Source organism: Acomys russatus, chromosome 17 (assembly GCF_903995435.1).
Source record: "Acomys russatus chromosome 17, mAcoRus1.1, whole genome shotgun sequence".
NCBI lineage: Eukaryota > Metazoa > Chordata > Mammalia > Rodentia > Muridae > Acomys > Acomys russatus.
In genome coordinates, this window is record NC_067153.1 from 4,820,751 (window position 1) to 4,829,965 (window position 9,215).

At 44.4% G+C, this 9,215-nt stretch overlaps 1 non-coding gene across 1 annotated transcript; it reads right to left on the minus strand.

The window, feature by feature from the left end:
• Positions 1–7,704: 7,704 nt before the first annotated feature.
• Trnak-cuu (transfer RNA lysine (anticodon CUU)) lies at positions 7,705–7,779 on the minus strand. The gene has a single exon. It is a non-coding gene; the product is annotated as a tRNA-Lys (tRNA).
• Positions 7,780–9,215: the final 1,436 nt, after the last annotated feature.

Genomic DNA, 9,215 nt, shown 5'->3' on the forward strand with positions numbered 1-9,215 from the left:
ATGCTCAACAGAGAACTAACCAGAGCAAAGACAAGAACACCACTGAGCGCCTTCCCTCGCTGCTTCCAAGAGGGCAAAAGCCAGTCCATCCCATCCCTTGCATTGGTGAAGGGAAGACAGTCACCAAATACTCATCAGAGATGAGTCTGAGCCCAGGGTCTTCTTGCTCATGAAGGCTGACACAGCTCTACATTGTTGGCTGACCCCACAGCCTTGACTCCCAATTGTCTAATCAAATCTACAACCTCAAGCCAAGACGACACTTTCCTTCCCTTAAAATAACCCATAAACAATAGGTTAGTATTTCAAAGCACCTCAGCATAACTTAGGTTTATCTCTGCAATAAACAAAGCATTCTAGAAGGGGCCTTCCAGACCTTTCCTGACCAGCCACGCCCCACAGCTACAGTCATGAAATCAAACAAGCAAGCAAGCTGCCTCTACCTAGCACAAACTGAGGTGCTCCTTTATTGTTTCCGTCTGTATTTAACCACCAATATCAACCAAACTAATGCTTAGGCGCTTATGCCTCTTTTTTTAAAACAATGGCTCGGTTGAGAAAGTGCTTGTCAAGCAAGCCCAGGGTCCTGAGTTCAGATCCCTAGCATCCACGTTAAAAGCTGGCATGACAACACGCACCTGTAATCCGTATGGTAGGGGGATGGAGGCAGAGCATCCTTGGAGGTCCTGGGACAGCCAACCTAAGCTCAAGGGTCAGAAGCCAGCGCTCAAACAAAAATTAAAATTTAAAAAATGAATCCCAGAGAAAGATATGCAACATGCACACAAGCATATGCACACACATGCACGCACACATACACACACACACACACACACACACACACACACACACACACACGGGGGGGGGGGGGCAGATAGCTTCATAAAGCTAAAAGGAAAAATGTAAATACAGCCTATAGCAAGCCTTACCACTCTTAACTCTAGCTACTTCCTAGCCTGTATTTTTATATAAGTTCTTTATTCTTAACTTATTTTTTCTCTTTGAGTCTGGACACTGTCTATTCTTTCCCACTTTGAAAGTATAATTTGGGTGTGTGGCTTTGCCCATTTCCTCTCCATCCCATGTCTACACAAGGATATCCCCATTGGATGACAGCGCTTGGCATTCTCACTGCGATAACCATGAACCCAGACAACCTTGCTTCAAATATCACCTCCAACAGGTACAAGCCCCATGACCTTGAGTGTGGATGTCAGTTTGTACAAAACAAACACAGCACCCACAGCTACTTCGTGGGTCTGTGGTGTTGAACGGCGTCAGATGATCAGTTATGCCGGCATTTACTGTGCACAGCCGAGGAAGGCTCTCTCAGGGCGGACACATCCCCAGCCGGGGTCACCTTTCTTATGCACTCTCCACCTGCCCTTGCCTTGTGTTTAATTTACTTATATTGTCACACAGCTTTATGGATCCTGAAAATTCCCCCTAAGACTCAAATTCCTCTCACTACAGATATTGTTTTACATAGCTTTCGGGTTTTTTTTTTGTTTTGTTTTGTTTTTGTTTTTTTTTCCCTTGAAGACATTTCCTTCTGAAAGCATTGCATCCAAATCCCATGGACCTGCTGCACACATCAAATTGAGAATTGCTTCTTCCAGAAATCACAGGCTAGGGATGGGGGGAGGGGGTCACAGGTTCAAAGTTAGCCTCAGCTACAGAAGTAGTAAGACCCTATATCAAAACAGGGTCTGCATTCTTTTGGGAGTTTGTTTGGGTTGTTTTGTTTTGTTTTGATTTTGTTTTGTTGTCGAGAGCAGCTGTCCCTTGAACTCCAAAAGACACAAGGGAGGTAAATGCTTTCAGCCAAACAGCTTTGAAAGTGTCTTTATTACCGAATGTGCTTTATGTAAATAATGGAATTGTTTCCGGCAGTGAGTTAGGGTAGCCAACCAGCCAGCTCTCAGAATCCACCTGTCTCCACCCTATCCCACACCCCAGTACTGTGACTACAACAGCAAAGCATGCTGGGGATTCTAACTAAGGTCCTCATACTTACATAGCAAGCTTTCTTACCCATGGGCCACCTGCCTCACCTTGTCCCACTCCTAATTTTGGTTGTCCCATGCTCTCTTTGAACTCTCTATTGACTGGCAGTCAGTCTGTTAGAGTGCCCCGCCCCCATATTTACTGACAGTTAGAATGCCCCGCCCCCAACATTGCTTGGCAGTCTGTTAGAATGCCTTGCCCCCACATTGATTGGCAGTCAGTTTGTTAGAATGCCCCGCCCCCATATTGATTGGCAGTCAGTCTGCTAGAATGCCCTGCCCCCACTACTGTATTTCCTGTTTCCTTGCCCCTGAGTCCTTCTGTTCTACTTGCTGAGATTTTTGTTTGTCTTGTTTGGTTTTTTTCAAAACAAGGACTCAAACCTTTCCTTCTTATTCCTTCTCCCATAATTTTAACTTCCAAAATGATTTATGTTTTCCCAATGTCCCACTTGTGTTGCTAACGCAGTATTTTGATATAAAGAGTGGGGAGCCTCTTGCAATTCTCTGAAATACTATCCTGAAGCTATCTTGTTAACGTTGCCTTCAGTTGTTTGCATCCTTTTCCCTCAGAGTGGTTCTGGTTTTCTTTCCACATTATCTCTAGTCTCCATGTAAAATACGTTTCTCAACTCTCTGCTGATGTTCACCTAGTTGGTCACAATCAAGAGACTCCTTAAAAAGATAACCGAAAATTCTTCAGCAGAGTCCGGGGGAACCTGTCTTGTTGGCGGAGGTGCAGGTGTCAGCACCTCTCGCTTTGTTGTCAGTTTCCCCAAGAGTGATAAACTCCCACTCTTGCCTCGTTTCTCCATGAACACTGTTGGGCATACCACCATCGCCAATGGCCACTGCGGCACATTTCCACCATGGCGGTATTTTCCGTATGTGCATGCTTCATACTCCGCTAAAACACACCATCACAGACTGCCCTACCGCTGTCTCTAGCCCCGCTCAGAGGCAGCCATTTTGTGTCTCATTGCCCCCTAATAAATCTCTTGAATGAGGTTTGCTGCAGATGTGATTTTTTTGGGGGGGCAGCACTCCCTGGCCCCCAACCGCTAGATACTCTTTTACCACAAAACCTTTCCAATCCAGTGCCATCAACAGCTGAGCCTCGCTGGAGTTGTGGGACACAAACCAGCTTACATATTATTGACTGTTAGGACTTAAGCAAAAACTCAAGTCAGTTGACGTCAGTTGACACTCACCCGTATGCCGTCCACATCGCCAGGTGTGTTTCCTCTTTCTTACACGCCATCACCTCACTCCCTGTTCCCTCACACTCGCCGTGGCTTTGACATTTTGGTAATGTTCAATATGGAGAACAATCAACAGTGAACACCGTTTGGAGAGGCATGTTTAATGCCACACAACTCAATTTTTTAATTTCCATGTTCTCCTAAGTGAAGAAGGCTAACAGTTCTCAGAGAGACAAGGGAAACAAGGCCAGGTGTCTCTCATTGGAGCGCACAGCACGATGACACAAGCCCTTTGTGTACATTTGATCAGAATTCCAGAGTGAAGGACTAAAGAAATAGATAAAGTTTAAATATTGCTCTTAAGCCCAAACTCATCACAACCTGGACCAGGTAAAACTGGCTCATTTTGAGACTGACTGCTCGCATGGCCCACCCAGGCCCTAACTGCTCTCCCCTGTTCTTCCCCCAGGTAAATCTCTTCATATCATAACTGTTGTGTGGCATCTCATTTTTAGTGATAACAAGTAGACCTAACTCAGGGGCACTATAATTAGGTCTGGGGTCACTGGAGCGCCATCTGTATTGAGACTCACTCAGTCTAAGGTTCCGAAAGCTTTCCACTGGCCAGGACTGGCCCGCAGCTGAGACACGGGAGAGATGGCCACTGTTGACTCAGACTTGGAACTTTTGATTCTTAGTATCTAAACTTAGGTAACCACACAAGATGGAATGCTACCATGGTCCAAGGCTCCCTCTCCAAAGAACTCAAGTTCACTTTAATCTTTCTCAAGACCACCTGTTCAAGAGGTACAATGCCTGCCACAGTTCCTGCTTGGCCTGTAAACTTGTATCTATTCCTAACTGAGATAGCATATGTGAGGATCAGACCAGGGGCCCTATGAGAAAAGTCACATAGCCTCCACAGGCACTGGCTAGCACCAACCAATCCCAGTTGGAGTCATGTAACAGGATATTCCTGGTCCCAGAAAGACCATGCAGGAAAGCTCTGAGCCAATCAGCTGCCAATGTGGCCATATATGGCCTAAGGCCCCTGGACTGTAACTCTGGGGACCAACCATTTGGCCCCAGCCTATCAGCTTATGCCCCCTGTGATTGCTCCTTAGTCACCCAATCAAATTAGAAGATGGCACACCCTCTTAGAAGTCCCCTAGTTCCCCATAAAAAGGCCTGCATGCCTTTGGCTAGGGTTGCTGCCATTTTGTATGAATGGTGTTGACCCCGGCATACAGGGTATTTCTTGGGAATAATTGCTCTTTGGTTTTGCATACTATTTGAGTCCAGAGTCTTCCTTCAGCGATTCTTGGGCCTTATATATAAAAGTCTTTTGCTTTATGCTTTTAGCCGACTTCTTCTTCTGCCTCTCCAGGCTTGAAAAAAAAAATCCCATTTGTATCTTTCCCATTCCAAAAATACATAGTATCTACAAAAAGGGTGTGTCAGAATCTGTTGCTTTTGAAAGGCTCCAAATTCCAAACAAAAAGTTAATTTAAACTCTGGGACAAAAAAAGGGCCAACAGTAAAGAGTCAATGGCTAAATCACTGTGCTTTGCTACAGCATACTACCTATGAAACTTGGATTCAATTCTTGTTTAGGCAAACAGTGAGTATCCGCTGGGCTCACCATGGAGGCCCATGTGGCTAACAGCCATCTTGGCTGGTGACCTCATCAGGATGGAAGCATGCCATGTGACCTTTCTGCCATCTTGGTTAAGGTGATCACATGATATCCCTCAGCTTGTCGTTGTACCCCCATTTTTAGAGTAAGGGGGCAATACTAAACTTCTAAGATGGTTTGCTTTAAAACTGGCTCATATAGAAACTGTGGTACTTTTGCTCTCTTTGTTAAGCTTTAGCTATTTGGAGACACAGTCCTATTTTTTTTTTAAACTGGCATTTTGTAAAAATACATTACAAAAAAGATCTTTAATTCAAGAATTCTGATTTTTTTTTTTTTTAAGGCTCAAACTTAGCAGGGATAGAATTTCAAAATCCTGACTTTATAGAAGCTACCAACTTAAAAACGGTTAAGATAATTAAGATAGGACAGCCAAGGCTACACAGAGAAACCCTGTCTTAAAAAAAGAAAGAAAAAAAATCCTTATTTAAAGATGAGTTACAAGCCGGGCGTGGTGGCGCATGCCTGTAATCCTAGCTCTCGGGAGGCAGAGGCAGGTGGATCGCTGTGAGTTTGAGGCCAGCCTGGTCTACAAAGTGACTCCAGGACAGCCAAGGCTAACACAGAGAGACCTTGTCTCAAAAAAAAATAAAAAATAAAAAAATAAAGATGAGTTACTCCTAACGTCTCACATGACAAGGGTTAGGCTGGGTTAGGTTAGGTTAGGTTAGATTCTCTTGCCCAGGGGAGGATCTTAGTTTTCACCCACATACTAACAGCCTCAAACAACAGAGATGTAAATAGAGATTACTCTGGCCTCAGTGTCTCTCATGCTGACATCCGGGGATACTGTGAATAGGGGACCTTGTACCTAAGCCTACCACCCCGCACACCAATTCACTTGGCCATTCCCTTTACCCTGGCATTCAATTATTCCTCTTAGCAAAAGCTAACTTCAGGATCTCTGCCCTAAGCCCCCATGCCCCCCTCATTAAAGGGCGATGCCAGATATCCCGCCATCAAACTTAAAACCTTGTGAAGTTTCTCCGAATATGCAAGCTGTATCTTTGACAGTTGGGTTTGTAAAATGGAGAGCCAACAAATGATTTTATTAAGTCCCAAGCCTTCGAGTTCTTCAGGAGGCGTGACTGGGATGAAGGAGATTTTTCTCCAACCCGGGCTTATCTCTGGAGCTTTGAGAATATAATCTCGCTTTTACCCAGATGGAGGTTTCAAGGCCAGCACCTTCACTCTCAAGCTACAAGAAGGATACAGGCTTTGGCGGTGCCATCTGTGGGTGTTTTCTAAGAATGTCCAAAAAGCCAGTGTTCGTTCAGACTCATTTAATGCTGCTACCTTGCTTTATAAATTATGCCTCTAAACGCCCAATCTATTTTACATAGAATGATGATGCTACAAAATTTGCTCGCTGCTGTCGCTGTGGTGATCTAAAGACGTGCCCATGGGCAAACGCAGTAAGGAGTTGGCATTAGCCTTGTCAATTCAGCCTGTTACATGCATGTTATTGACTTTCATGTTTCATCTTTCATCTCTCAGTTGGGTGTATGGAATGAAAATGTTGTAGAGAATTTTTCAAAGGTTCTCTTAACATGGCTAATTTTAGAAAATTTTGTAAATAAATCATTTACTCCTGACAGGACAGTCAGTCACGCTCTCTGGAAGTGTGCTTTTTACATTGACAGTTGAAAATCACTTATTTGTAGGGAATACAGCTTGAAACTAAATTGTCTCTTCATGCAGCCTGATATTTATTATATAATCCTAAAATATAGGCATAACAATTTGATGTTAACAAAAATGTACATAAAGTCATGTTTCCAAACACTCCACATGGTCATTTAAGGTAGCTGTCCCAATTTTTACTAATTTTAACTTATCAAACTGTTTCTAACCAAAACTTGTGGGTTTTTTTTTTTTTGAATTCTGTTTTTCTTCATTAAATAATAGCTGAGATTGATATTTAAAACAAATATAAAAAGTCAATCATACTTGGAAACAAGGACTGTCGCTTAGGCCCCGTTCTGATTCCGTTCCTTGGATGCTGGCTTGAGCTGACTTCTTTGACAAGGCTCCCAGATGCTCGCTCCTCATGCAGGGTCTGGTGTAGCACCCAGCCGACTACGGTCATCGTAGCCTCCTACAGAACTCGAGAACATGGTCCAGCCAAATGTATGGTTGCATTTAACTCATGTTTATCTTGATGCAGAAATTTTCTTGTTGGGGGAATGGTCTGATGTATTGTGATGCTAATTACTGTTTTCTGTCTCTGGGACCCACCTTTTAATTAATAAAAAGCCACCCCACCTGGGCAGGGCAGAGAAGATAGAGGTGTGGCTAAGATTCCCTGGCTTAGGGGAGAAAGAGGAACTCTGGGAAGAAGAAGAAGAAGAAGAAGAAGAAGAAGAAGAAGAAGAAGAAGAAGAAGAAGAAGAAGAAGAAGAAGAAGAAGAAGAAGAAGAGACCAGAGGAAAAAAGCCCATCACAAGAAGACCCGAGGGTTCCAAGATGAGAGAAGTAGAAGGGCGCCATGGCTTAGGTGGAGGAGAAGCGTATGGCCAGCATGGGTGGAGAATCCGGCCCAGATGAAGAACATTAGCAAGTATTTGGGATTATGGATAGGAGGTAGCTTGATAGACGTTATTAGAAACAGATGGCATGTGATTGGGGCATGTATGTGATACCTGCCCCACTATGGGAAGTAGTCTAGAGGATTAATGTCTGCCCTGCCCCAGGTTAACTAAGGCATTTTAAAATATAGCAAGTGTCTGTGTCTTAATTGATTGCCAGCTGGGCATACTGAAGTACTAATAATACAGGTAATATTAAAAACAATAAGTGGCGCCCAACAACGGGGGCTTGAACCCACGACCCTGAGATTAAGAGTCTCATGCTCTACTGACTGAGCTAGCTAGGCATACTGATAATACAACTAATTTTAAAACAACATTTACATTTTCTGCATATAATTTTGTCTCTTAAATTTCCCCCACAGAGTTGCGCAGTAAACCTCCTGACTTGGGCTCTGATTTTTGCCAACTGTCAAGTTTTATGGTGACCCCTTGGATGGACCCTCTTCTGAAGCTTGCTGACTGATGTCATCCTTGAAGCAATTACCAAGAGACTGACGCCCCCAAACTCCTAAAAAGCAGTCTGGATGACCTCTGAAAGAGGACCAATGGGCCATGGACCACCCAACCCATCCCCTTTTGGCCACTCTGACATTGTTTTGGGATTGAGAACTGAAACAGCTGGCTTGAAGCCTTCTTTGCATCAGTTTGCCTCTCTGTCTCACCAGCTCAGATCAGCTCAGCATCCTCCAGGACCACCTCCACTCCGTGACGGCTGCAGCACTCCACACTTGAAAAGGACTAGAGCTGACTGCTGCTAAGGGTGGGACCTGTGCCCTCTTCTACAAACTACATGCTGCTTCTACACCAACAAATCCTACTGGATTAAAATGGGGCCAAAAGAGACAGGGAGCCAGGCAAAAATCCTTCCTGATGCCCTTCCACTATGGCTCCACCCCTGTATCACGCCTTTCCTCCTGCTTGTGTTTTAACCCTGTCTTTTAAATGTTTTGCTAATTGAAATCCCCCCATATCCAAGCAAGCTGTTCCACGCAAGCTCTCTCAAAAGTTCTCACCCTAAAACGGCTCCATCTGTTCCTGAAAGATCTGCAAAAGGCCTTTTTGGTGCTGTAGAGAAACTCTGGCTAAAGGGGACCTTTATCCCTTCCATCCAAGGCCGGATACAGGTCCTTACATCAGTCCTCTGTTTTCTCTTGTGCCCGTTTGTTGATGCTCTGGAGCTCCCAGCTACCTCTGCTTGCTCATTTTAGTGCAGCAGTCCTGACAATGGGACCAGTCGCTGTCACCCTAAATCAACTCTATGCCCACTTCCTCTCACTGGCCCACTTCATGTCTCCCTATTTTTCAACCTTACCAGAAAAAAAAAATCTCTCAACTTCACTCCATAACCAATGCATCTGCTTACAGCCACTCAGTCTTTTCCAGGTCTCCTCAGGAATACATATAGGACAGCAATTGCCTGGTCCATTCAGCTGATCAAGACTACCCTGCTACATGATCAGAGGACCCCTCTCTTCAATGGACGCAGAACTGCTCCCTCTGGCAGACCTCCCCAGAAGAAAACATCTACAAATGCCCCTGTCCAAAATTTGTATATTGGATCTGAGTTAGTAATGCTAATTTCCTGTCGAAAGAGTACACTTCCTAGGTCTTCTTGCTGACTATAGAAGTCATTTCCACCCCAGTAAGGAGCCACATCCCATCTTCTGTAGGCATCTTGGCCATCTGCACACACTGAGTGACAAAAATGCCCCCTTGCCTG